The 21,763-nt window shown below is 47.4% G+C and overlaps 1 protein-coding gene across 1 annotated transcript in view; it reads right to left on the bottom strand.

The window, feature by feature from the left end:
* The window catches only part of NRK (Nik related kinase), a 2,110,367-nt gene that overhangs the window by 1,989,660 nt on the left and 98,944 nt on the right, over positions 1–21,763 (bottom strand). The window lies entirely within an intron of this gene.

Here is a 21,763-nt window from a genome sequence, read left to right as displayed (position 1 = left end):
ATGCAGCATGTGTTGTAGAGGTAGACAGCGGTCCTTTAAGGGAGGGAGCTGCTGGTACTGACAGTATGGTTGTCGGCATGGACAATACTCTCCTCATGGCCTCGAAGGCCCCTTGGTCCCAACGTTAGGAATCCCCCGGATCAGAGGATACAAGAGACTCTCCCGGCATCAGAACAGAGGGCCAGAGGTCGGAGCCGAGCTCACTCAAGCCGAAGCCCCAAGTGGCAAAGTCAGAACCGACAAGTCGGTCAGAATATCCTCCCCGGACCTGACTGGCGAAAGTCAACTCAGAGATCCCTTGGTCGGCACCGAAGATATCAGGGCAATCAGGGTCGACAAACCTAAGGTAGGCATCGGCCCTAAGGGCTCCATGATATTCAGTTCCGAGCTCTCCAGCTCAGAAACTTCGAGGCAGATTGGAGGAGGAACAGAAGATGGTGAGGGAACATGTGCCAGCTCAGAAGTCCCAGGGGTCGGTGCCGATAAAATTTTTGCAAGCGCCAGTATCCACAAAAGCCTCTTCCCCACACAGTCCACATCCAACTCGGACAGTCTACTTGAGGCTCAAGAAGAATGTGTGGTTGAAGCCACCGACTGTAAGATGGGGGATTTCAATGTAGGAGATACTGGCTCCAATGTCAGGGACTGGCTCCTAATCAAAACAACCGTCGGCTCCACTGGCTGTGGAGCCGATGTTGAAGCTTTACTCAATCTGGTTTTTTTTGGAGTCTATGAGCTTTTTCTTGGCTCCAAAGAACTAGAAGACGTCTTAGAGGGTTTGTCATGCTTATCTAGTGCCTCTTGGAAGGAGGATTTTAAAATACCTCTATCCATAGGTTTTCTCTTTTTTCTCATGCAGCACTCTAGTACTAAAAGAGTGGCATACTAAACAACGTTCTTGTAGTTGCACCTCACCCAAACAATAGACACAGTCAGTATGCCCATCAGTGATGGACATCTTTTGCCCACATCTTGGGCATTTTTTAAATACAGACTTGGATTTCTCTTTCTCTTGATGAGACATCCTATCAGAACAAAAAACCTATATATATATATATATAATATATATTTATTATTAGAATCCGACTCACTAAAGAAGTAAAATAAAAAAATCTTAGACTAAAAAAACTTCTGCTTAAGCTGTAGAACAAAAGAAACACTAAACTACGAAAATAGAAGTTATGTACTTACCATAACGTTCCATGTGGAGTGTTCATCTCGCCTTTGTTCTTACACATGGGTTTGGAGCCGATCCTCGGCTCCGTGCCGGCCTCTTGCAAGCTCTGCATCGAGAAGAAGCTCGAGACAATCTAATACCCACAATCCCCCTCTGCCTTTACCTCAGATCTAGTTTGCAAGCAAACCAATCTACATAACAGCACATTCATGCCATACATCTATACATACATAAACAGACACATATAAGCATATGTGTATACCAACTATGTACAGAGAATAATGACAGTAGCAAAAATGCTTCTGGCCAGGCATCAAAGAACGTTCTTCCTAAGGGTGGGAGGGTGGGACTGTAAGAACAAAGCGAGATGAACACTCCACATGGAGCGTTATGGTAAGTACATAACTTCTATATGTGATAGTGTTCAATCTCGCGTTAGTTCTTACACATGGGTAGCGTCCCTAGCTCCTAAATCCTGAGGAACTCACGGGAGGTCGTTCTTGAGCACAGTGGAACCAAAGGTTGCCCTGTCCCTAGAAACCTTATCTACTTTATAATGAGAAATAAATGTATGTGGCTTAGACCAGGTAGCAGCCGCACAAATAGCATCCAGAGGTAGGCGAGCTGCATGAGCCAAAGACGTAGATATTGATCTTGTGGAATGTCCCTTGGGTTTGTTTAGAAGGGGTTGATTTGCAGAATCGTATACATAGATTATACAATCCGTTAACCACTTTGAAAGAGTTCTTTTGGTAACTGCAAGTCCTTTCCTGCTATCAGCAAAAGCCACAAAGAGTTGATCTGTTTTCCTGTGATCTTTTGTTCTATCCAAATAAAACCTTAGCTGTCTGTGAACATCCAATTTGTGTAACATATACTCCATTTTGTTGGAGTGGTTTTTGAAGAAAGTGGGTAATTCAATGGACTGATTAATGTTGTTAATAGAACACACTTTAGGGAGGAAGGATGAATTGGTTCAAAGAGAAACTCTGTCAGAGTGAAAGATCAGATAAGGGTGCTTGATGGAGAGAGCCTGAAGTTCAGACACTCGTCTAGCAGAAGTAATGGCTACCAGAAAGAGAGTTTTCCAGGACAAAAATTTTAATGGGCAAGAAGAGGCAGGTTCAAAGGGAGGCAACATTAATTTAGATAGTAACAAATTTAGACTCCAAGGTGACGTAGGAGATCTGACCGGAGGTCTAATATGAAAAACTCCTTTTAAGAAGGCTTTACAAAGTCTGTGAGCCATGATAGGAGCTCCACACTCTTCCACATGGAAATTGAAATGGCAGCCAATTGAACTTTTAGAGTAGCAGGAGAAGCACCCTGATGAAATAAGTCTGTTAAGAACTCTAAAATCTTATTCAAAGGAGCTGTAAAGGGATCAACGTGGTGTGTATTTGCCCAGAATACAAACCGTTTCCATTGCTAGTATATGTTTTAGTAGTGGAAGCTTTATGAAGCCACTAATATATCCTGGACTGCTGGTGACAAGAGATCAGACCTGGCTAAGTTGGGAATTGGAGCAGCCAAGCTGCTAGATGGAGTGACAGAAGCGCGGGATGGGGAACCCCTGACGAGTGAGTCAACAGATCCGGCTCTGGGTCCAGAATCCAGGGTCCCCGAATGCAATGAATTTTCAGGAAGGGAAACCAAATTTGACGAGGCCAGAATGGAGCAATGAGAATTATCGTCCTGTGAAGGTTCCTGGCTTTCTGGAGAAATTTCGGTATCAGAGGAAATGGAGGAAATGCGTACAGGAGTCCCGGGGGCCAATCGTAAACCAGTGCGTCCCTGGGGACTTCCCTGGAGGGGGTAATAGGGCAAAGTAGCTCCTGCATTTTGCGTTCATTGGAGAGGCAAACAGGTCGCAGGAAGGCTGGCCCCATGTGCGAAAAATCCTTTTCGCCACTGACTGTTTCAGAGACCACTCGTGCGGTAGCAGAATTGCTCTGCTCAGCCTGTCGTCCATGGCGTTGGATGACCCCGGGATATGCATTGCTATTAGAAAGCGACCCGTGGACTCTGCCCACTGCCAAATTCTCATGGCCTCTCTGCATAGTTGATAGGACTTGGTTCCCCCTTGTTTGTTTATGTACCAGACTACCGACATGTTGTCCGTCTGAACTGCAATAGTCCCTAGAGGAAGAAGGGGAGCAAAGTGTTGCAACGCTAGAAACACTGCCCTCAACTCTAGAACATTGATGTGCAGATTGTACTCCAAATTGGTCCATTCGCCTTGGACTGTCTGTCCCTGAAAGATGCCCCCCCACCCTATCAGGGAAGCGTCCGTGGTCACCGTAACTGTGGGCGTGGGTAGCACAAACGGCCTCCCCTGGGAAAGGTTGCACGTTTGGAGCCACCAGATCAGGTCTGTTTTGCAAGTCTTTGTTATGAGAATCTCGTATGTTAGAGGTAGTTGTTGAAATGACCATTGAGCAAACAGTAGCCATTGTAGAACTCTCATGTGCAGCCTTCCCAGGGGAATTGCGATAAGGGAGGCTGACATGAGGCCCAACACCTTCAGTACTAGTTTTGCAGGAGATTTCCTTGACAAAAGTAGAAGACGTATGTGAGTCTGCAGTGATAATATCCTTTCTGGGGGAAGCCTCAGAATTAATTGACGTGTGTTTAACTCTGCTCCTATGAACAAGATATTTTGTGATGGCTGAAGTAAGGATTTTCCGAAATTTACGGAGATCCCTAGATGAACACACAGTTGAAGAACATAGTCTCTGGCCTGCAGTAGTTGGCGGGTGGTGGCTGAAAGGAGCCAGTCGTCCAGATACGGAAACACCTGGAATCCCTGACGTCTCAAGTGAGACGCTACCACTGCCATGCATTTGGTGAAGACCCTGGGGGCTGAGGTCAGACCAAAGGGCAGGGCTCGAAATTGAAAGTGACTGGCTCCCAGCCGGGCGCAAATGATCTCTGGATGCCCTGGCCATTTTGATGTGGTAGTATGCATCCTCTAGATCTATTGAGCACATCCACTCGTCCTTCTGTAGAAATGGAAGGATCGATTGAAGCGTGACCATTCGAACTTTTCTTTCTTGACGAAAGTATTGAGGTAACTCAGGTCTAGAATGGGCCTCCAGTCCCTGTTTTCTTTGGAACTAAAAGAACCTTGAGTAGGTCCCGAATCCTTGCTGGTCCGCTGGGACTGGCTGGATGACTCTTTTTTCTAACAACTTTGAAATTTCTAAAGCTGCTGGCTCTCGCAGATGGGGCAGTACATCTGGGAGTCTTTTCTTTGGAATGGGATAGGATAGGAAGGGTATGGTGTAACCTCTGGTAACTACGCTTTTTACCCAATTGTCTGTAGTTATATCTTGCCAGGCCTGAGGGTAAAAAGCCAAGCGACCCCCGACTGCCTCCAGAGCAGGACAGTCGGGCCTCCTCTCAGGAGTGCTGGAAAGGTTTACCAGGGAGTGTATCCCTGTCACCTTGATGTTGCGGACCCCCTCTGCCGCCAGGGCGGCGTCTTCCACCTCTGCCCCCTCCTCTGCCTCTAGAGGGGGCATCACCCTGTGTGCCCGGGAAAGACCCTTGATTTTGTATCCGAAACCACATTTTCCCACCGCGTTGCCCTTTGGGGTACGGTCTGGTTGGGGTGGAAAAACGGACTCCGACAGCAGACAGAGTCTTTCCCTCTTGTTCACAACGGGTAAGGGTCTCCTTTACCTTGGGGCCAAAAAGAGTGGCACCGTCAAATGGGGCGTTTGTAAAGGAAGACTTGAAGGCTTCCGCAAAGGAGCATAGGCGCATCCAGGATTGTCTACGAAGAGCAATCGCTGAAGCTGCTGCCCTACTCGAACCTTCGGCTGCGTAGGAAATCAGCCTCATGGACGAGTTAACAATCGATGTTAGGGTATTGAGTTGCGCTGTCACTTTCTCTGAGACAGCTGCACCTGTAGTACCCTGGAGGGTATCTCCCAACTCTTTGACTAGATCCCTCTGCAGACGTGTAAAATGGGTCAAATAGTTCAGGGACCGCATGGAAAAGCCGCTGAACTAAAAATGCGCTTCCCATATCTATCCATCGTCCTAGAATCTTTATTAGGCAGATGGACAGACGAAGAAGACTCCGACATCTCCTTTTTCGTGGCTGCAGCCACCACCATAGCGTCTACTGGAACTCCTTTAGTAAGGTAGGACTTATCCTGAGGTGCTGTGATGTACTTGTTCGGTTTCCTAGGAACAGGTTCCACTGTGTCAGGAGCCTCCCACGCCTTGAGCAATAAGTTCCATTAGTTCGTCGAAGGGCGGAGTGACCCAGGAGGAGGAAGGGCGAGCACCAAATGCCTTCAGCAGAACTGACTCATCCTCAGAAGGGGGAAGGGACTGCCAGTCACCTCTCTGTTTCAGGATCTCCAAAATGTCTGAAAAGAGACATCTTCTGAAGGTGACTTCGGGGACCCCTCTGACTCATCTAAGTCAGTATCAGATGTTATGGATTCCTGTGGAGAATCCAAGTGTCTCCTCTTACACAGTCTCTTCCTAGGGACTTCCTCGTGGGGAGCATCCGAAGAAGCCTCGGAGGAAGAGGGGGCACCGTCCAGGGGTGGCTGAGACACTGGTGCCCGACGCTTGGATGTGGCCGTGGGTGCAGATGAAGACAAAGGCCCTTTATGGGGAGGAGAAACTGCTTCTACTGATGTGGTTGTCTGGGTAGACAACACCTTCCTCATCAGGTCGAACGCTCCCGGGTCCCGCATCGAAGAGTCTCCCGGCTCCGAAGAAATGGGAAGAATCCCCGACACGGGCACAGAAGGCATCGACCCGAGGCGGAGCCGAATCGATCCGTGCGAGGCCCGAGGAGAGTCGGAACCGACACGCCGGTTCGACTCGCCCCGAACCAAGAACAGACCGTCGGCTCGAGACTCCGGTGCGGGTCCGCGGAGTCGAGGTGAGGAACAGACCGAGAAAGGGCGGTTCTGGACCGAGGGCTCCACAATCAGCAGATCAGCCTCTTCCGGCTCCAAAGACTGAATCGGTCTCGGAGGAGGAAAGGATGGAGATACAGGAAGGCCTTCAAGTTTCGACACCAGCTGGGTGGAAACCGAAATAAGTTTAGAGAGGGCCGAATGCTCCAGCAGCTTCTGCACCACGATCCACATCGACATCCGAAAGTTTAGAGGAAGAACGGGTCGAAGGAACCGAAGACGGAGCCGACCTCAATATGGCCGAAGGAGGGAGCTCCATCACCGGTTCCAAGACTCGAGGCTCAGGAACCGACACCAGTTGAACACTCGGCCCCGAAGTCTGTGGAACCGGTGATCTAACCTTTGAAGAAGAGCTCGGAGCCGATGACTTGGGCTCCGATGTCTTCGATTCCTTAGAGGACTTCGATGCCTGGTCAGAAGCATCCAAAGCCTCTTGGAAAGCTGGTTTCAAAAGACCCCTGTCCATCAGTTTCCTGCGCCTATCTGTCATGACCCTCCCACTGAAAGAGTGACAGATGGAGCAATCCTCTTGTAAGTGGAGAGGGCCAAGGCAGTAGACACAGGAACTATGGTTGTCAGTGACCGACATTTTTGGCCACACTGACAACGCTTGAAACCAGACTTTGCCTTCTCAGACATTGTAGGTAATGCAAATACACAGTCAAATCCGGAAAAATTAGTCACAATCAGGTAAATGTCACAATCAGGTAAATGTCAAATCCGGTATAAATTTGTCTCAAAATAGTATATGGAAAGGATGTAGGCCCCGGTACAAAAATACCGATAAAAAGGTTAACGGTACCAATGAATTACGGAACCACAACACAATCACACAAGGTAATACTGATAATATCAAGTTAACAAGAAATCTCAATAAAATACAACAAAAAGTTATATCTTGGCTTAGAAAACCCTCGAGCTAGCTCCCAACGATGCGAATGCAGCAGCGGCAAACTAGATCTGAGGTAAAGGCAGAGGGGGATTGTGGGTATTAGATTGTCTCGAGCTTCTTCTCGATGCAGAGCTTGCAAGAGGCCGGCACGGAGCCGAGGATCGGCTCCGAACCCATGTGTAAGAACAAACGGCGAGATTGAACACTATCACATCTGATGTTGAGCGCTTTCACTCATTTAATGTTTACTTGAGCTTCATCAGAACAATAAATAAATCAAATGATAACAGACTGCTATAAATGGTTTAGAACACTACTATTGGAAAAAGGGGCGTGTTAATAGAAACAGCCTACGAGTAGTTTAAAAACCAAAATGATGGACAAGTCCTAGAACAGCTGTGATGACACAGAAAATAATAAGTGAAATACAAAAAGGGAGTGGTTATGAGAACCAACGAAGGGCACATTTGACATTCAAGGAATCATTAAGTCCTGGACTGTTTTCAGCATTAAGTAGTAATTGCCACCCAAGTTCCTAACACCACACAACTATGTAGTAGGAAATATGAGATAGGGAGAACTGAAGGCCTAAAAACGGCCACTTATCTAAGTTATTTAAACTATCTGAATAACTAGAAAGTTACCAGAAATACCCTTATAGAAAGGTTAACTACTATAAACAAAGAAAATTAGAAGTTATGTACCTACCATAACGTTCCATGTTAGTTGTCTTCTCTCGCCTTCTTTCTTGCTGGATGGGTTCGGAGCCGATCCTCGGCTCCGACTCGGCACTTGCTAAGCTTGAGAACTCCTTTTACCAGCTCGAGGCAACCCTATATCCCATGATGCAAGGCGAGACTACCTCAGATCTCGTTTGATAGCCAAATACCCTGCTAAATAATACTATTCCCAAAGGAAGAGCAGAGACTAGCCTAGAAGAACTAGGCCAAAAAGTTCCTAAGATAGACTCTTTCTACTGAAAAGTCAACCTGAGAAAGAGAAGCCCTTCAAGATCTGTCCAGGCCAGGGGGAAGGAGGGAGGGACGCAAGAAAGAAGGCGAGAAAAGACAACTAACATGGAACGTTATGGTAGGTACATAACTTCTAAATGTTAAGTTGTCAATCTCACCTTCATTCTTGCTGGATGGGACCACGTCCCTAGCACCTGTATCCCGGGTGGCTCAATGGAACAGACTCTTGAGTACTGTGGAACCAAAACTGTCTCTGTCCCTGGAGGCCAAATCTAATTTATAGTGAGTGACAAAGGTATGAGGAGTGGCCCAAGTAGCTGCTGCACAAATGCTATTAATAGGTAGTCTATCCTGAAAGGCTGTAGAAGTGGATAGGCTCCTGGTTGAATGTGCTTTCGGTTTTGAGGGTAGTTGCTTGCCTCTGAGCGAGTACACTTAAGAAATGGAGGAAGACAACCATCTGGATAAGGTCACTTTTGACACTGGGAAACCTTTCCTGTTTTCTGCATAGGAAACAAATAATTGATCCGATTTCCTGAATTGTTTAGTCCTATGCAAATAATATCTGAGCTGACGATGGACATCCAAAAAATGAAGTTTTTGCTCAGCTCTGTCAGAATAATTAGGGAAAAAAACTGGTAGATCGATGGATTGATTAATGTTAGTCTGAGAAACAACCTTGGGCAGAAAGGATGGATTTGTTCTCAAGGATACCCTGTCCTTGTGAAAAACTAAGTATGGGGAACGGATGCAGAGAGCTTGAAGTTCAGATACCCTCCTTGCTGAAGTGACAGCCAGTAAGAATATTGTTTTCCAGGTCAGCAACTTTAAGGAGCATGAAGCAGACGGTTCGAAGGGGGGTAAAATCAAGGATGCTAACATTAAATTCAGATTCCATTGTGGAGGAGGATGTTTTATTGGAGGCTTTAGGAGAAAAACTCCTCTCAGAAAAGCTTTGCATAGTCTACGCGACATAATGTTATGATCTTGCAAGCCAACATGATATTTAGAAATTGCCGCCAGTTGAACTTTAACTGTTGATGAAGAAGATCCTGAATGAAAAACTTCAGCCAGAAAATCTAAAATTGAATGCACAGGTGCCGTAAAAGGATCAATGTGCCTGGAGTTCGCCCATAGGGAAAAACGTCGCCACTTGCTAGCATAAACCGTTCTGGTGGACGACTTCAAGGAAGCTATTAAGATATCTCTGACCGGATCAGAGATCATAGGAAGCCTGGCTAGGGAAGGAAGTGGAGCAACCAAGCAGTGAGGTTGAGAGAACGAATGGCCCGGTGCTGCTGACCGGTTTGGTGGATCAGAAGATCCGGAACTGGGTCCAGATGCCAAGGCTGCACTAGGAGGTGACGATGTAGGGTCGGAAACCAAATTTGTCGAGGCCAATAAGGGGCAATGAGAATCAACTTGGCTCTCAGAACGGTAGCTTTCTGAATGACCTGTGGAATTAAGGGGAAAGGGGGAAATGTGTACAGAAGTCCCCGGGGCCAATCCTGGGTTAGAGAGTCTCTCAGGGGTTGGCCTGGTAGGGGAAAGAGGGTGAAGAAGTCCGGGCATTTGCTGTTTTGGGGTGTAGCAAAAAGGTCGCAACAAGGGGTGCCCCATTTCAGAAATATCTCGTCCACTACCGATTGATTGAGAGACCACTCGTGAGGCATGAGAACGGCTCTGCTCAGTCTGTCCGCTAAGAGGTTGGACCTGCCGGGGATGTGCGTTGCTATCAGAAACCGATGAGAGGAGATTGCCCATTGCCAAAGTCTGAGAGCTTCTCGACACAAAGGATAGGACCTGGTCCCGCCCTGTTTGTTGATGTACCAGACTACAGACATGTTGTCTGTTTGAACTGCAATAGTCCCCGAGGGAAGAAAGTCGTTGAGGGCTTGCAACGTTAAAAGCACCGCTCTCATCTCCAGGACATTTATGTGCAGATGGTATTCTGTGGGTTGCCAAGTCCCGTGGACCATCCAGCCCTGATAATGCCCCCCCCCACCCGATCAGAGAGGCATCCGTAGTGACTGTGGCAACCGGAGGAGGGGGAACAAATGGTCGGCCCTGATGAAGCAGAGGGGAAGATATCCACCAGGTTAGATGAGTCCTGCACGATTGTGTAACCAAGATTTCGTGCCTCATGGGTAGGTTCTGGAACGACCACTGAGTGAATAACATCCACTGCAGAAGACGCATGTGGAAGCGAGCTAATGGAAGAAGTACAATGGCCGCAGCCATAAGACCTAGAACCTTGAGAACCAAACTGGCTTTGACTTTGTTGCTCAGTAAAATAATCTGAATGTATTTTTGGATGTCCAGAATTCTCTGATTTGTTAGTCTGGCTAACATACTGACGGTGTTTAGTTCTGCGCCTATAAAGGTGATAGATTGGCAAGGCAGCAGAGAAGATTTTTCGAAATTCACAGATATTCCCAACTTTTTGCAAAGCTGCAGAGTGTAGTTTCTGCTCTGAAGAAGCTGATGCTTGGTGGTGGCGGAGAGGAGCCAGTCGTCCAAATAAGGAAACACCTGGAATCCTTGACGTCTCAGATGAGCCGTAACCACTGCCATGCATTTGGTAAACACTCTGGGGGCTGAAGTGAGGCCAAAGGGCAGGGCTCTGAATTGATAATGACTGGTCCCTAGCCGAAAGCGGAGAAACCTCCTGGAGCGCCTGTGTATCTTTATGTGATAGTACGCGTCCTGAAGGTCTATCGAGCACATCCAGTTGTCCTTGCCCAAAAAAGGCAGAATGGACTGAAGCATGACCATCCGGAATTTTGCCTTCTTGACATATCTGTTTAGATTGCTCAGGTCTAAAATTGGTCTCCAATCTCCCGTCCTTTTGGGGACCAAAAAGAATCTTGAGTAGACGCCGGATCCTACTTGGTCTGCTGGAACAGTCTGGGCGGCTCTTTTTTCTAGGAGCTTTGAAACCTCCTGTTTTGCCAAATCCCTTTGACCGGGTGAGATGTCTGGAAGGGATTGGTGAGGTACGGGATACCTTTCGAAGGGGATTTTGTAACCCTCGGATATGATCGACTGTACCCACATGTCTTGTGAGAGGGAACGCCAGGCTACTGGGTACAGCGATATCCTTCCCCCGACTGCCTCCAAGGGTGGACAGTCGGGCAACACCTCAGGGATGCTGAAAGGGTTTGTCAGGAAGAGGCTCCCTGCTACCCTGATTCTGGGGACCCCCCCTGCCTCTAGGGCGGCGTCTATTATTGTTACCCCCTCTGCCTCTGGGGGTAAACTGACCACGTGTGTCCAGCGCAACTCCTTGGGCTTTACGGAACCACATCTTTCCTCCTTTCTGACCCTTGGGATAGGGTCTAGGAGTGGAAAAATGGACTCCTACGGCAGAAAGTGTTTTGCCGTCTTGCTCACACCTGGTCAAGGTTTCCTTCACCTGAGGTCCGAACAAAGCCGAACCGTCAAAGGGGGTATTGGTGAAGGACGCCTTAAAGGGGTCCGCGAAATTACAAAGCCGCATCCAGGCCTGACGTCTAAGAGCCACTCCTGTGCCTGCGGCTCTACTCGCTCCATCGGCCGCATAGGATATGAGCCGCATGGAGGAGTTGGTCAAAGAATTTAGGATTGCTAGCTGTGAGGCAATCTTGTCTTGAGCCCCAGAAGCTGAAGGATCCTGAACCACTTCACCTAGTTCCTTGAGAATATCTCTCTGAAGTCTGGTGAAATGACAAAGGTAGTTCAGCGAATGCATAGCAAAGGTCGCTGAAGAAAACATCCACTTGCCATACCTATCCATGGTCCTAGAGTCTTTGTTAGGAGGATGGACAGGCACGGAAGGATCCGCAAGTTCCATCTTGGTGGCCGCCGCCACCACCATAGCATCCACAGAGACGCCCTTAGAAAGAAACTGCTTGTCTGAAGGGGCCGTAATAAATTTGGATGGCCTCCTGGGGACAGGTTCCACAGAATCCGGGGCTGCCCACGCCTTCAGAGCCACTACCTGCATGAGTGGGTCGAAAGGTGGAGACAACCAGGAGGTGGAGGGTCGGGATCCAAAAGCCTCCAGGTATACCGACTCATCCTCGGAGGGGTCAATGGAAGGCCAGTTCCCCCTCTGTTTGAGGAGTTCCAGGATGTCTGAAAAGGAGACATCCTCAGAGGGGGACCGAGGGGAACCCTCCAACTCATCTAAGTCGGTATCTGATGTTGTAGACTCAGGGGAGTCTGTGTGTTTCCTCTTACACGTCCTCTTTCGCGGGGGTTCCCCTGCAGGATCAGGAGAAACCTCGGAAGAGGAAGTTATTCCCAATGGGGAAACCTGGGGCGATGGATCCCTGGGCCTGGGAGCAAGAGGCTGGCAAGAGACATCAACAGGCACCGAAGAGGGAGGAGCTAAAGGAATGGACCGTTGGCCTGGCTCAGGGGCCAGGACACTCATCATCACCTCAAAGGCTCCCCTCCCAGGGAGACCGGAATACTCCCGTTCCGAAGAAAGAGGAATTCCCGGCTCCACTGAGACAGAAGGCTCCGAGGCCGATGTCGGTGCCGAGCTTACCAAAGCCGAAGCCCCGAGAGGAAGAGCGGGGTCGGACAAGGGTCCGATGCCACTAGCCCCCTCGGAGCCGACAAGGGAAACTCGACGACCGTATCCCTCCAAGGAAGGTCTCATGGAGGAGATCGGGGCCGAAGACGACGGAGCCGAAAGGGGGTGTATCGGCTCCGGCGCCGACACGGTCACTGTCCCGAGAAGCTCCGGCTCCAAACTCTGGTGGAGAGTCGGAGGAGGAATTTCAAGGGGAAGAGCAATAGCCGAAGTCTGCTGAGACGGGCTATGGAGCATTTGGGCTAGTGCCTGTGACTTCAACAGCCTGCTTACCACCCTCTCTAAATAGTGGTCAGACAGCCTGGAAGATCTCGAAGATCGGCTCCGATGACTCCGTTCCGATAAAAGAGGAGACCTCGGAGCCGAGTGAATCGACTCCAAAGAAGGGGAAGCGAGATCTCTTCTTGGACGAAGCCATTGGAGCCGACGTCCTCTGGGTTGCAGATGGAGCCGAAGACTTCTCGGCTCCGATACTGGATAACACGTCGGCACCAGTCGGTGCCGACAAGGCAACTGTAGACTGTGTGTCGGAGCCGGAAGGAACCGACACTACCACATCAGAGGAAGAGAGATCGGCTCCAGCCGGAGCCGATCTCGACTCCGAAGGAGTCTGAGCCACCGGGGAAGGCTTAACCACTGTAGCCTGAACCTTAGGTGGCTTGGAAGGTTTACCCGATCCAGTCTTTGTGGGTGAACCTTCTGGCTTTAATAAGCCACGGAGGATCAACTTGTTCCTCCTCTCCTGCAGGACTCTCTGGCTAAAAGAATGACATATAGCACAGGAGTCCTGCAGGTGTAAAGGCCCCAGGCAGTAAACACAAGAAGTGTGACCGTCTGTCAGAGACATCTTCTGACAGCACGAGTCACACTTCTTGAAGCCTGAGACCTTTCCTTCCCTAGACATAGTCTAAGAAACACACAAAAAACACACACACTGAACAAGTCACACAATTAATCCCAAAACACACACACACTAACAGGGATTAAAGAACAGGGAGGCAGGCCTAACTGAAAAACTTTAACTTTTAAATTTTAACCAAAAGGGAATATAGGGTGGGCACTAGTATAGGATAAACACTATCTGAATGCTAACAAAATATAAGAAGAAAAAGGGAGGGAAACCCTTGACTAAACTGTTTGAATTATAAAACTCACCTGAGCTGGCAAAAAAGGAGACCTCTTCGCGAAGCGGCAAACGAGATCTGAGGTAGTCTCGCCTTGCATCATGGGATATAGGGTTGCCTCGAGCTGGTAAAAGGAGTTCTCAAGCTTAGCAAGTGCCGAGTCAGAGCCGAGGATCGGCTCCGAACCCATCCAGCAAGAATGAAGGCGAGATTGACAACTTAACATCTTATTATTAAAATACCTAATTTAAGCTAACAAGTTTTAAGAGAAAAATAAAGAAGTTATGTACTCATCATAACGTTCCATGTGAGTTGTTCATCTCGCCTTAATTCTTACAGATGGGTTCGGGGCTGATCCTTGGCTCCGAGTCGGCCTACTACAAAGCTTAAGGTCTTCAGACAGCTTGAGGCCAAGTCCCTATACCATGATGCACCTAGAGTTACCTCAGATCTTGTTTGCTGCATATAATAATACCACGTGCCATTCTATCACTCTTTAGGAGGAAAGTCAGAGAAAGATTGAGCAACCAGGAAAAATCTAGTATCTCGGTCCTCAAAAAACCCTGGAGGGGGAAGGAGGGTGGGAAGTAATAATGAACAACTCACATGAAACGTTATGGTGAGTACATAACTTCTTTATGTGAAGTTGTTCTATCTTGCTATTCATTCTTACAGATGGGTAGCGTCCCAAGCAACATCTTTCTCGGGTGGCTCACGGGAGTATGTTTTTCAGGACAGTAGACCCAAAGGAGGCCCTGTCCCTGAAGGCCTTGTCAGCTTTGTAATGAGTGATAAAGGTATGAGCTTTTGACCAAGTGGCTGCTGCACAAATGTTGTCTATAGGAAACTTAGCCAAAAAGGCAGAGGATGTGAACACTGCTGTGGTAGAATGAGCCTTAATTTTGTGTTGTAAAGGTAGATTAGCAGCTGAATAAGTAAATGTGATACAATCAGATAACCATTTAGACAGTGTTGTTTTTGCTACTGGCATACCTTTTCTGGAATCTGAAAAGGTAACGAAAAGCTGTTCTGATTTTCTGAACTCTTTTGTTCTATTGAGGTAAAATCTGAGCTATGAACATCAAGCTTGTGCAGCATATACTCTAAGTTGTTGGTGTGTTTGGGAAAGAACACTGGCAAATCTATGATCTGGTTAAGGTTAGTTTCAGTACAAACTTTGGGTAAAACTGAAGGATTTGTTCGCAGGGACACTCTTGTCAGCATGGAAAATCAAATAAGGAGGCTTTATGGACAAGGCTTGAAGCTCTGACACTCTACGGGCAGAAGTGATGTCTACTAAAAAGATAGTCTTCCATGACAAATATTTCAAATAGCATGAGGAAGCTGGTTCGAAAGGTGGGAGAATAATGTGTGAAAGCATAAAATTTAGATTCCAAGGAGTATAAGGGGATTTCACAGGTGGTCTGAAATGAAAGGTCCCTTTGAGAAAGGCTTTGGATAGTTTGTGTGACATTATGTTTAATCCTTCAAAGCCAAGGTGAAAATTAGAGACAGCAGCAAGCTGAACCCAAACTGTTGCTGCTGCAGCTCCTTTATTGAAAAGCATAGTCAAGAACTCTAATATAGCGGCAATAGGGGCTGTGTAGGGATAAATGTTATTTTGAGAAGCCCATATAGAAAATCTTCTCCATTTGCTAAGATATAGCTTCCTAGTAGAGGACTTATGAGAAAATATCAATATATGCTGCATTTCATTTGAGAGGTTATGGAACCTGGCTATGCTGGGAACTGGAGCAGCCAAGCTGTCAATTTCAGGGACTGAAGAGAGGGATGAAGAGCCCCCGATGAATGCATCAGAAGATCTGGAACTGGGTCCAGAATCCAAGGCTCTTCCAACTGATGAAGTCGAAGGAAGGGGAACCAAATCTGGCGAGGCCAATGAGGGGCTATTAGAATGATGGTCCTTCCCAGGGTTTTGCTTTCTGCAATACTTCTGGTATCAAGGGAATTGGTGGAAATGCATAGAGGAGACCTGGAGGCCAATTGTGTACGAGTGCGTCCCTTGGGGCTTCTCCTGGAGGGGGAATCAGGGCAAAGTAGTTTCTGCATTTTGTGTTCATGTGGTTGGCAAAAAGGTCGCAGCAAGGCTGGCCCCACCGGAGGAAAATTCTCTCAGCTATCTTTTTGAGGGACCACTCGTGAGGCAACAAAATTGTCCTGCTCAGTTTGTCTGCTATCATGTTGGATTTCCCCAGTATGTGCGTTGCTAACAGAAAGTGCTGGGTGGATGTAGCCCACTGCCACACTCTTAAAGCCTCGCGACAAAGGGAATAGGACCTGGTTCTTCCTTGTTTGTTCAAGTACCAGACCACCGACATGTTGTCCATCTGAATCACAATTGTTCCCAGAGGAACAACGTCCTGGAAGTACTGCAATGCTAAAAGTACCACTTTCATCTCCAGGACATTGATATGCAGATGTGTCTCCTGTTTGGTCCATGTGCCTTGGGCTGTTCTTCCCTGAAAATGTCCCCGCCACCCTATCAGGGAAGCGTCAGTGGTCACTGTGGGGGTAGGACAAAAGGGCGACCTATCATTACATGGAGAGGTCAACCACTACTGAAGATCCTTTTTGCATGTGTTTGTGATCATTATGAGATATGACATTGGGAGCTCTTGGTAAGAACATTGAGTGAATAACAGCCATTGCAGAATCTGCATGTGCATGCAACCCAATGGTATCACTAATATTGCAGCTGCCATCATGCCTAACAATGTTAGCATTTCGGATGCTGGAGCCTTGTCTTTGGATGTGATATTGTGGACCTGCTGACGAAGTAGTAAAACTCTTTCTGCCGGAAGTCTCAAAGTGGTGGTGGTGGTGTCCAATTCTGCTTTGATAAAAACGATATGTTGCTATGGCGACAAGGCAGATTTTTCTGAATTTATTTTAATGCCCAGATGACTGCAGAGAGAAAGAGTTGTGTCTCTGGCTTGTATTAGCTGATGCCTGGTGGTGGTGATGAGGAGCCAATCGTTTAAGTATGGAAACACCTGGAATCCTAAATACCTCAGGTGAGCCATGATCACTGCCATGCATTTGGTGAACACTCTGGGGGATGTAGTGAGACCAAAGGGCAGGGCTCAAAACTGGTAATGATTGGCTCCCAGCTGGAAGTGCAGATGATCCCTGGATGGTCTGGCCATTTTTATATGGTAGTATGCATCCTGTAGATCTATTGAGCACATCCAATTGTCTTTCCCTAAGAAGGGAAGTATCGACTGAAGCGTGACCATCAGGAACTTCTCTTTCTTGACAGATCTGTTTAGTCTGCTGAGGTCCAAAATAGGTCTCTAGTCCCCTTTCTTTTGGGACTAAAAAGAATCTTGAGTAAGTTCTGGATCCTGTCTGGTCTGCTGGGACTGGTTGGATAACTCTTTCTTAGCAACGTTTGGACCTCTACTGTTGCTTGTTCCCTGTAACTGGGTGGAACGTCCGGGATTTTTGTTGTCAATGGAGGGGGAGTGGCGAAAGGAATGGAGTATCCTCTGGAAACTATACTTTGTACAAAGTTGTTGTTTGTTATTTTGAGCCAGGCATCTGGATACAAAGATGAGCGACCCCTGACTGCCTCCAGAGCAGGACAGTTGGGCCTCCTTTCAGGAGCGCTGGTAGGGCTTCCCAAAGAACTGGTCTCTATCTCCCTGATTTTGCAGACTCTCTACGCCACGAGGGTGGCATCTTCCATTATTGCCCCCTCCTCTGCCCCTGGAAGGAGTTTCACCACGTGTGTCCGGAAAGGCTCCTTGGGCTTTTTGGAACCACATCTTTCCTCCCTTTTGACCCTTGGGTTAGGGTCTAGTAGGGGTGGAAAAATGGACTCCGACGGCAGACAGAGTCTTTCCTTCCGGCTCACACCTGGTCAAAGTTTCCTTAACTTTGGGCCCGAAAAGGGACGAGCCATCAAAAGAGGCATTGACAAAGGATGACTTAAAGGGCTCCACGAAGGAACACAAGTGCATCCAGGAATGTTTCCGGAGAGCAATTCCTGTACCCGCTGCCCTACTTGCTCCATCAGCTGTATAGGAAATGAGACACATGGAGGAGTTCACTATGGAATTGAAGGTAGCGAGCTAGGAGGCAACTTTGTCTGGTACCCTGAAGAGCATCTCCAAGCTCTTTAAGGAGGTCTCTCTGAAGTCTCGTAAATGAGTAAGATAGTTCAGTGAGCGCATGGCAAAAGCCGCTGAACTGTACGTGCACTTCCTGTATCTATCAAGGATACTAGAGTCTCTGTTAGGAGGATGGATAGATGAAGAAGTTTCTGACATCTCCTTTTTGGTGGCTGCCGCCACCACCATGGCATCAACTGGCACTCCCTTGGTGAGGAAAGACTTCTCCTGGGAGGTAGAAATAAATTTATTGGGCCTCCTAGGGTCAGGGTCCATGGTGTCTGGAGATTCCCACAGCCTTCGTGAGACCAGCTCCATGAGCTCATCGAAGGGTGGAGACACCCAAGAGGTGGAGGGTTAAGACCCAAAAGCCTTCAGGAGAATCCACTCATCTTCAGTAGGGTTGGTGGACTTCCAGCCACCCCTCTGCCTAAGGATTTCTAATATCTCAACAAATGAGGTATCTTCAGAGGGGGACCGTGGGGACCCTTCTGATTCATCTAAGTCGATGTCTGACATGAGAGACTCCTGTGGGGAGTCTAGATGCTTCCTCTTACAAATTCACTTCCTGGGAACCTCATCAGCAGGAACTTCTGGGGAGGTTTCAGAAGAGCAGGGGCCACCCAGTGGGGCTTCCTGAGGCTCAGGGTCACTACACTTTGACAGGATCTGTGAGGCAGAAGTGGACACAGGCACTTTTGTGGAGGAGGTAGTTGGACCTGAAGTTGTAGATGTTTTGGGAGACATCGTTCTCCTCATGGCTTCAAAGGCACCTCTGCTCCGATGAGAAGGGACCGCTGGATCCGAGGAAGCCATCAATCCCCTCGGCACCAGGACAGTAGCCTCCAAACCAGAGGTAGGAGCCGAGCTGAAGCCCCGAGAGGCAAAGTCGGAAACAACAAGTCAATCCGACTATCCTCCCCAGACCCGACCAGAGAGTGTTGGCTCTAGAGAGTGTCGGCTCTAGACTCCTCGATCGGTCCCGCGGACGTCCGAGTAAATGGAACCGATGGCACTGGAACAGACTCAACAATCATCAGGTTCGACTCCTCTGGCTCCAAAGGACCGGTATGGCTCAGAGGAGGAAATGAAGTTGATGGCAATATAGTCTTCGGTTCTGAAACCGCTTGGGTTGGAGCCGATAAAAATTTCACAAACGCCGGTGCCTGTAGCAACTTCTGCACCACATGATCCACATCTAAATCGGAAAGGCTGATCGAGGTCCGAGATGAATGGATGGATGGAGGCACTGACTGAAGAACTGGAGATTTTAGTACCTCGGATACTACTTCCTGGACTGGGGACCAGCTCTGAAAAGACAAGACGCTCAGCTCCGAGGGCTGTGGAGCCGACGTCAATGTTTTTTTGGATTTTTTTTTTACTTCCAAAGAAGTAGAAGCCTTAGAAGACTTTGAAGATTTACTAGACCTGTCCTGATCACTCAAAGCCTCCTGAAAAGACTGTTTGAGAAGTCCTCTATCTATGAGCTTTCTCTTTCTTTCCTGAAGAACTCTGGAAGAAAAAGTAAATAGAGCAGCTTTCTTGTAGGTGCAAGGCTCCCAGACAATACACACAATTGACATGGTTATCTGTAACAGACATTTTCTGTCCACATTTTGGACACTTTTTAAAGCCTGACTTAGGATGCTTATCTCTATCCTGGTCAGCCATAATGAACTATACAGTATCTAGAAAAATTACTGTAGTATAACAGACTAGACACACCCAAAACTACTTAAATAAGCCCTAAACAACTATGGGCTAAATATGCTGTGACTAAACTGTCACTATTAAAACACACACACACACACACAATTTATTTAAACCACTCTAAATAAAGTACAGAAATAACAACATTACCTAGATAATCTTTAGAAAAGAAATTGTACTGGCCTGAGCTATGCGAGGGACCTCCGATCTATTGCTGCGGCAAACTAGATCCAAGGTAACTCTAGGTGCATCGTGGGATAGGGACTTGGCCTCGGGCTGTCTGAAGACCTTGAGCTTTGTAGTAGGCCAGCTCGGAGCCGAGGATCGGCTCTGCACCCATCTATAAGAATGTACTGTGAGACAGAACAACTTCACATCAATAACTTTCACTGGCCAGAGCTGGTGAACATCCAATCAAGTTGCAGTGGCAAACAAGATCTGAGGGAAGATCAAGGTGCATCATGGGATAGGGAATTGGCCTTAAGCTGGTTGAAGACCTCGAGGTTTTGCAGTTGACTGAGTCGGAGGCGAGGATCGGCTCCGAACCCATCAGTAAGAATGAACGGGGAGATGGAACAACTTCACATCTATAGTTTGTACTTGCTCTTGCCCTTATGGCCAAGCTCATTGCTGAAAATGTCATCAAAGGTCACTTGACTCAACTTGTTAGGAGTAAAAAGGATAGTATATTTATGGACTAAGTGGTACACCATTTGAGCTTTCGTCAACCTAGCCACTGTAATCTTACTGGTGTAGCCAAATAGTTATTCCCCCTTTCCACAAGAGATACAGAATGACATGGAATATCACTTGGACATACCTGGTTAACAAGTGAATTAATAAGTTCCTGGAAAGGGCAGCCATCATGCACTGAAACTGGTGGAAAATATAACCACAGACTACAACTTATGTGGGACTCTTAGTGCCAGTAATTAGGATGTTAGCAGACAACACTGCCAATGTTTCTGAGGAAATAAGCCCCTCTTTGGCATCTCATTTGTCTATCCCTTTACAAAGGTCAAAAAAGGGTCTAGTTTGCAAATATCTGCCCAGAATCAGTTTGTCCCTCTTTCTTGCAGGCTGCAATCATTACAATGGTTCGTGCATGTTTATGTCAGTACTGCAAAAGCTGCATTCTTTGCAGCCTGGAATGACGTGATACTGGTGGCAGGGTGACAGAGCGGACAGCACTGTCGCCTCACAGCAAGAGGTTCCTTAGATTCTTGGCTGAGGTGCCTTCTGTGCGGAGTCTGCATATCCTCCCTGAGCCAATGTGGGTTTCCTCTGGGTGCTCTGGTTTCCTTCCACATTCCAAAAACATGCTGTAGGTGGATCAGACACACTAAATTGGCCATAGCTGTTGAGTGTTTGTGCATGAGTGTGTGGTGTGGAAGAATTATCACGGCAGGGCTAGCCACCCAGAGGTGTAAACCTTGGCACTAGAGGATTGTCACTTTTGAAGTGATCCCATGACCTCATGTGTAAAAATAGGAAACAAGGGTTGTGGATGAATGGATGCCTTGGTATACAGCATATATGACTTGTGAATTGCACTTGGGTTTTATGCGGCTGCATGCAGACCAGCATGTTCCTTTGCAAAGAAGTATGGGAAATAACTGCATATCATATGTTCCACTATAACATGCAGCCATCTGTGACCTGCAAAGCATTTCTGTACCTTTAGACTGTGCACTATTCCTAGGGCACCAGCCATATGCATCAAGCACTATGTTTATGGATCTAACCCAAGCAGCTTCATGACAGCCAAGTTAAATTCTACTGCATAAACATGGGATGATCACACACACAAACACACACAAACACACACAAACACACACAAACACACACACTATACATATATTTAACTAAATAGACAAGCCTTTTTTGGTGGGGGGGACAGCAAAGCATGACCAATTAAGTGGCTTTTACTTAAATGGCGCACAGCATACACAGACTGAAGTAATGAAACCTATCTTTACAAGAAATAGCTCATCAGGCTTTGCAGTCTTAAACCTATGAGCTATACTACGAGACACACGGCATATAAAGCAAAAGTGTGTATTCTGGCAAAGAATGCCACAAACATGCTAGCATGCTCTTCAACCTCTCAGCATAAGAATTCTAGACAGAGAAAGGTCCAAAATGAGGGATAGATTTTAAATATTGATCTTATGAACTTCAAGTTACTAAAATAACAGGCGTTGCATTAGCATGTATTTTTAAAGATC

This window comes from Protopterus annectens, chromosome 15.part0 (assembly GCF_019279795.1).
Source record: "Protopterus annectens isolate FY-2018-M chromosome 15.part0, PAN1.0, whole genome shotgun sequence".
NCBI lineage: Eukaryota > Metazoa > Chordata > Ceratodontiformes > Protopteridae > Protopterus > Protopterus annectens.
The sequence above is the reverse complement of the archived record's forward strand: the minus strand, read 5'-3'. Positions and strand labels throughout refer to the sequence as shown.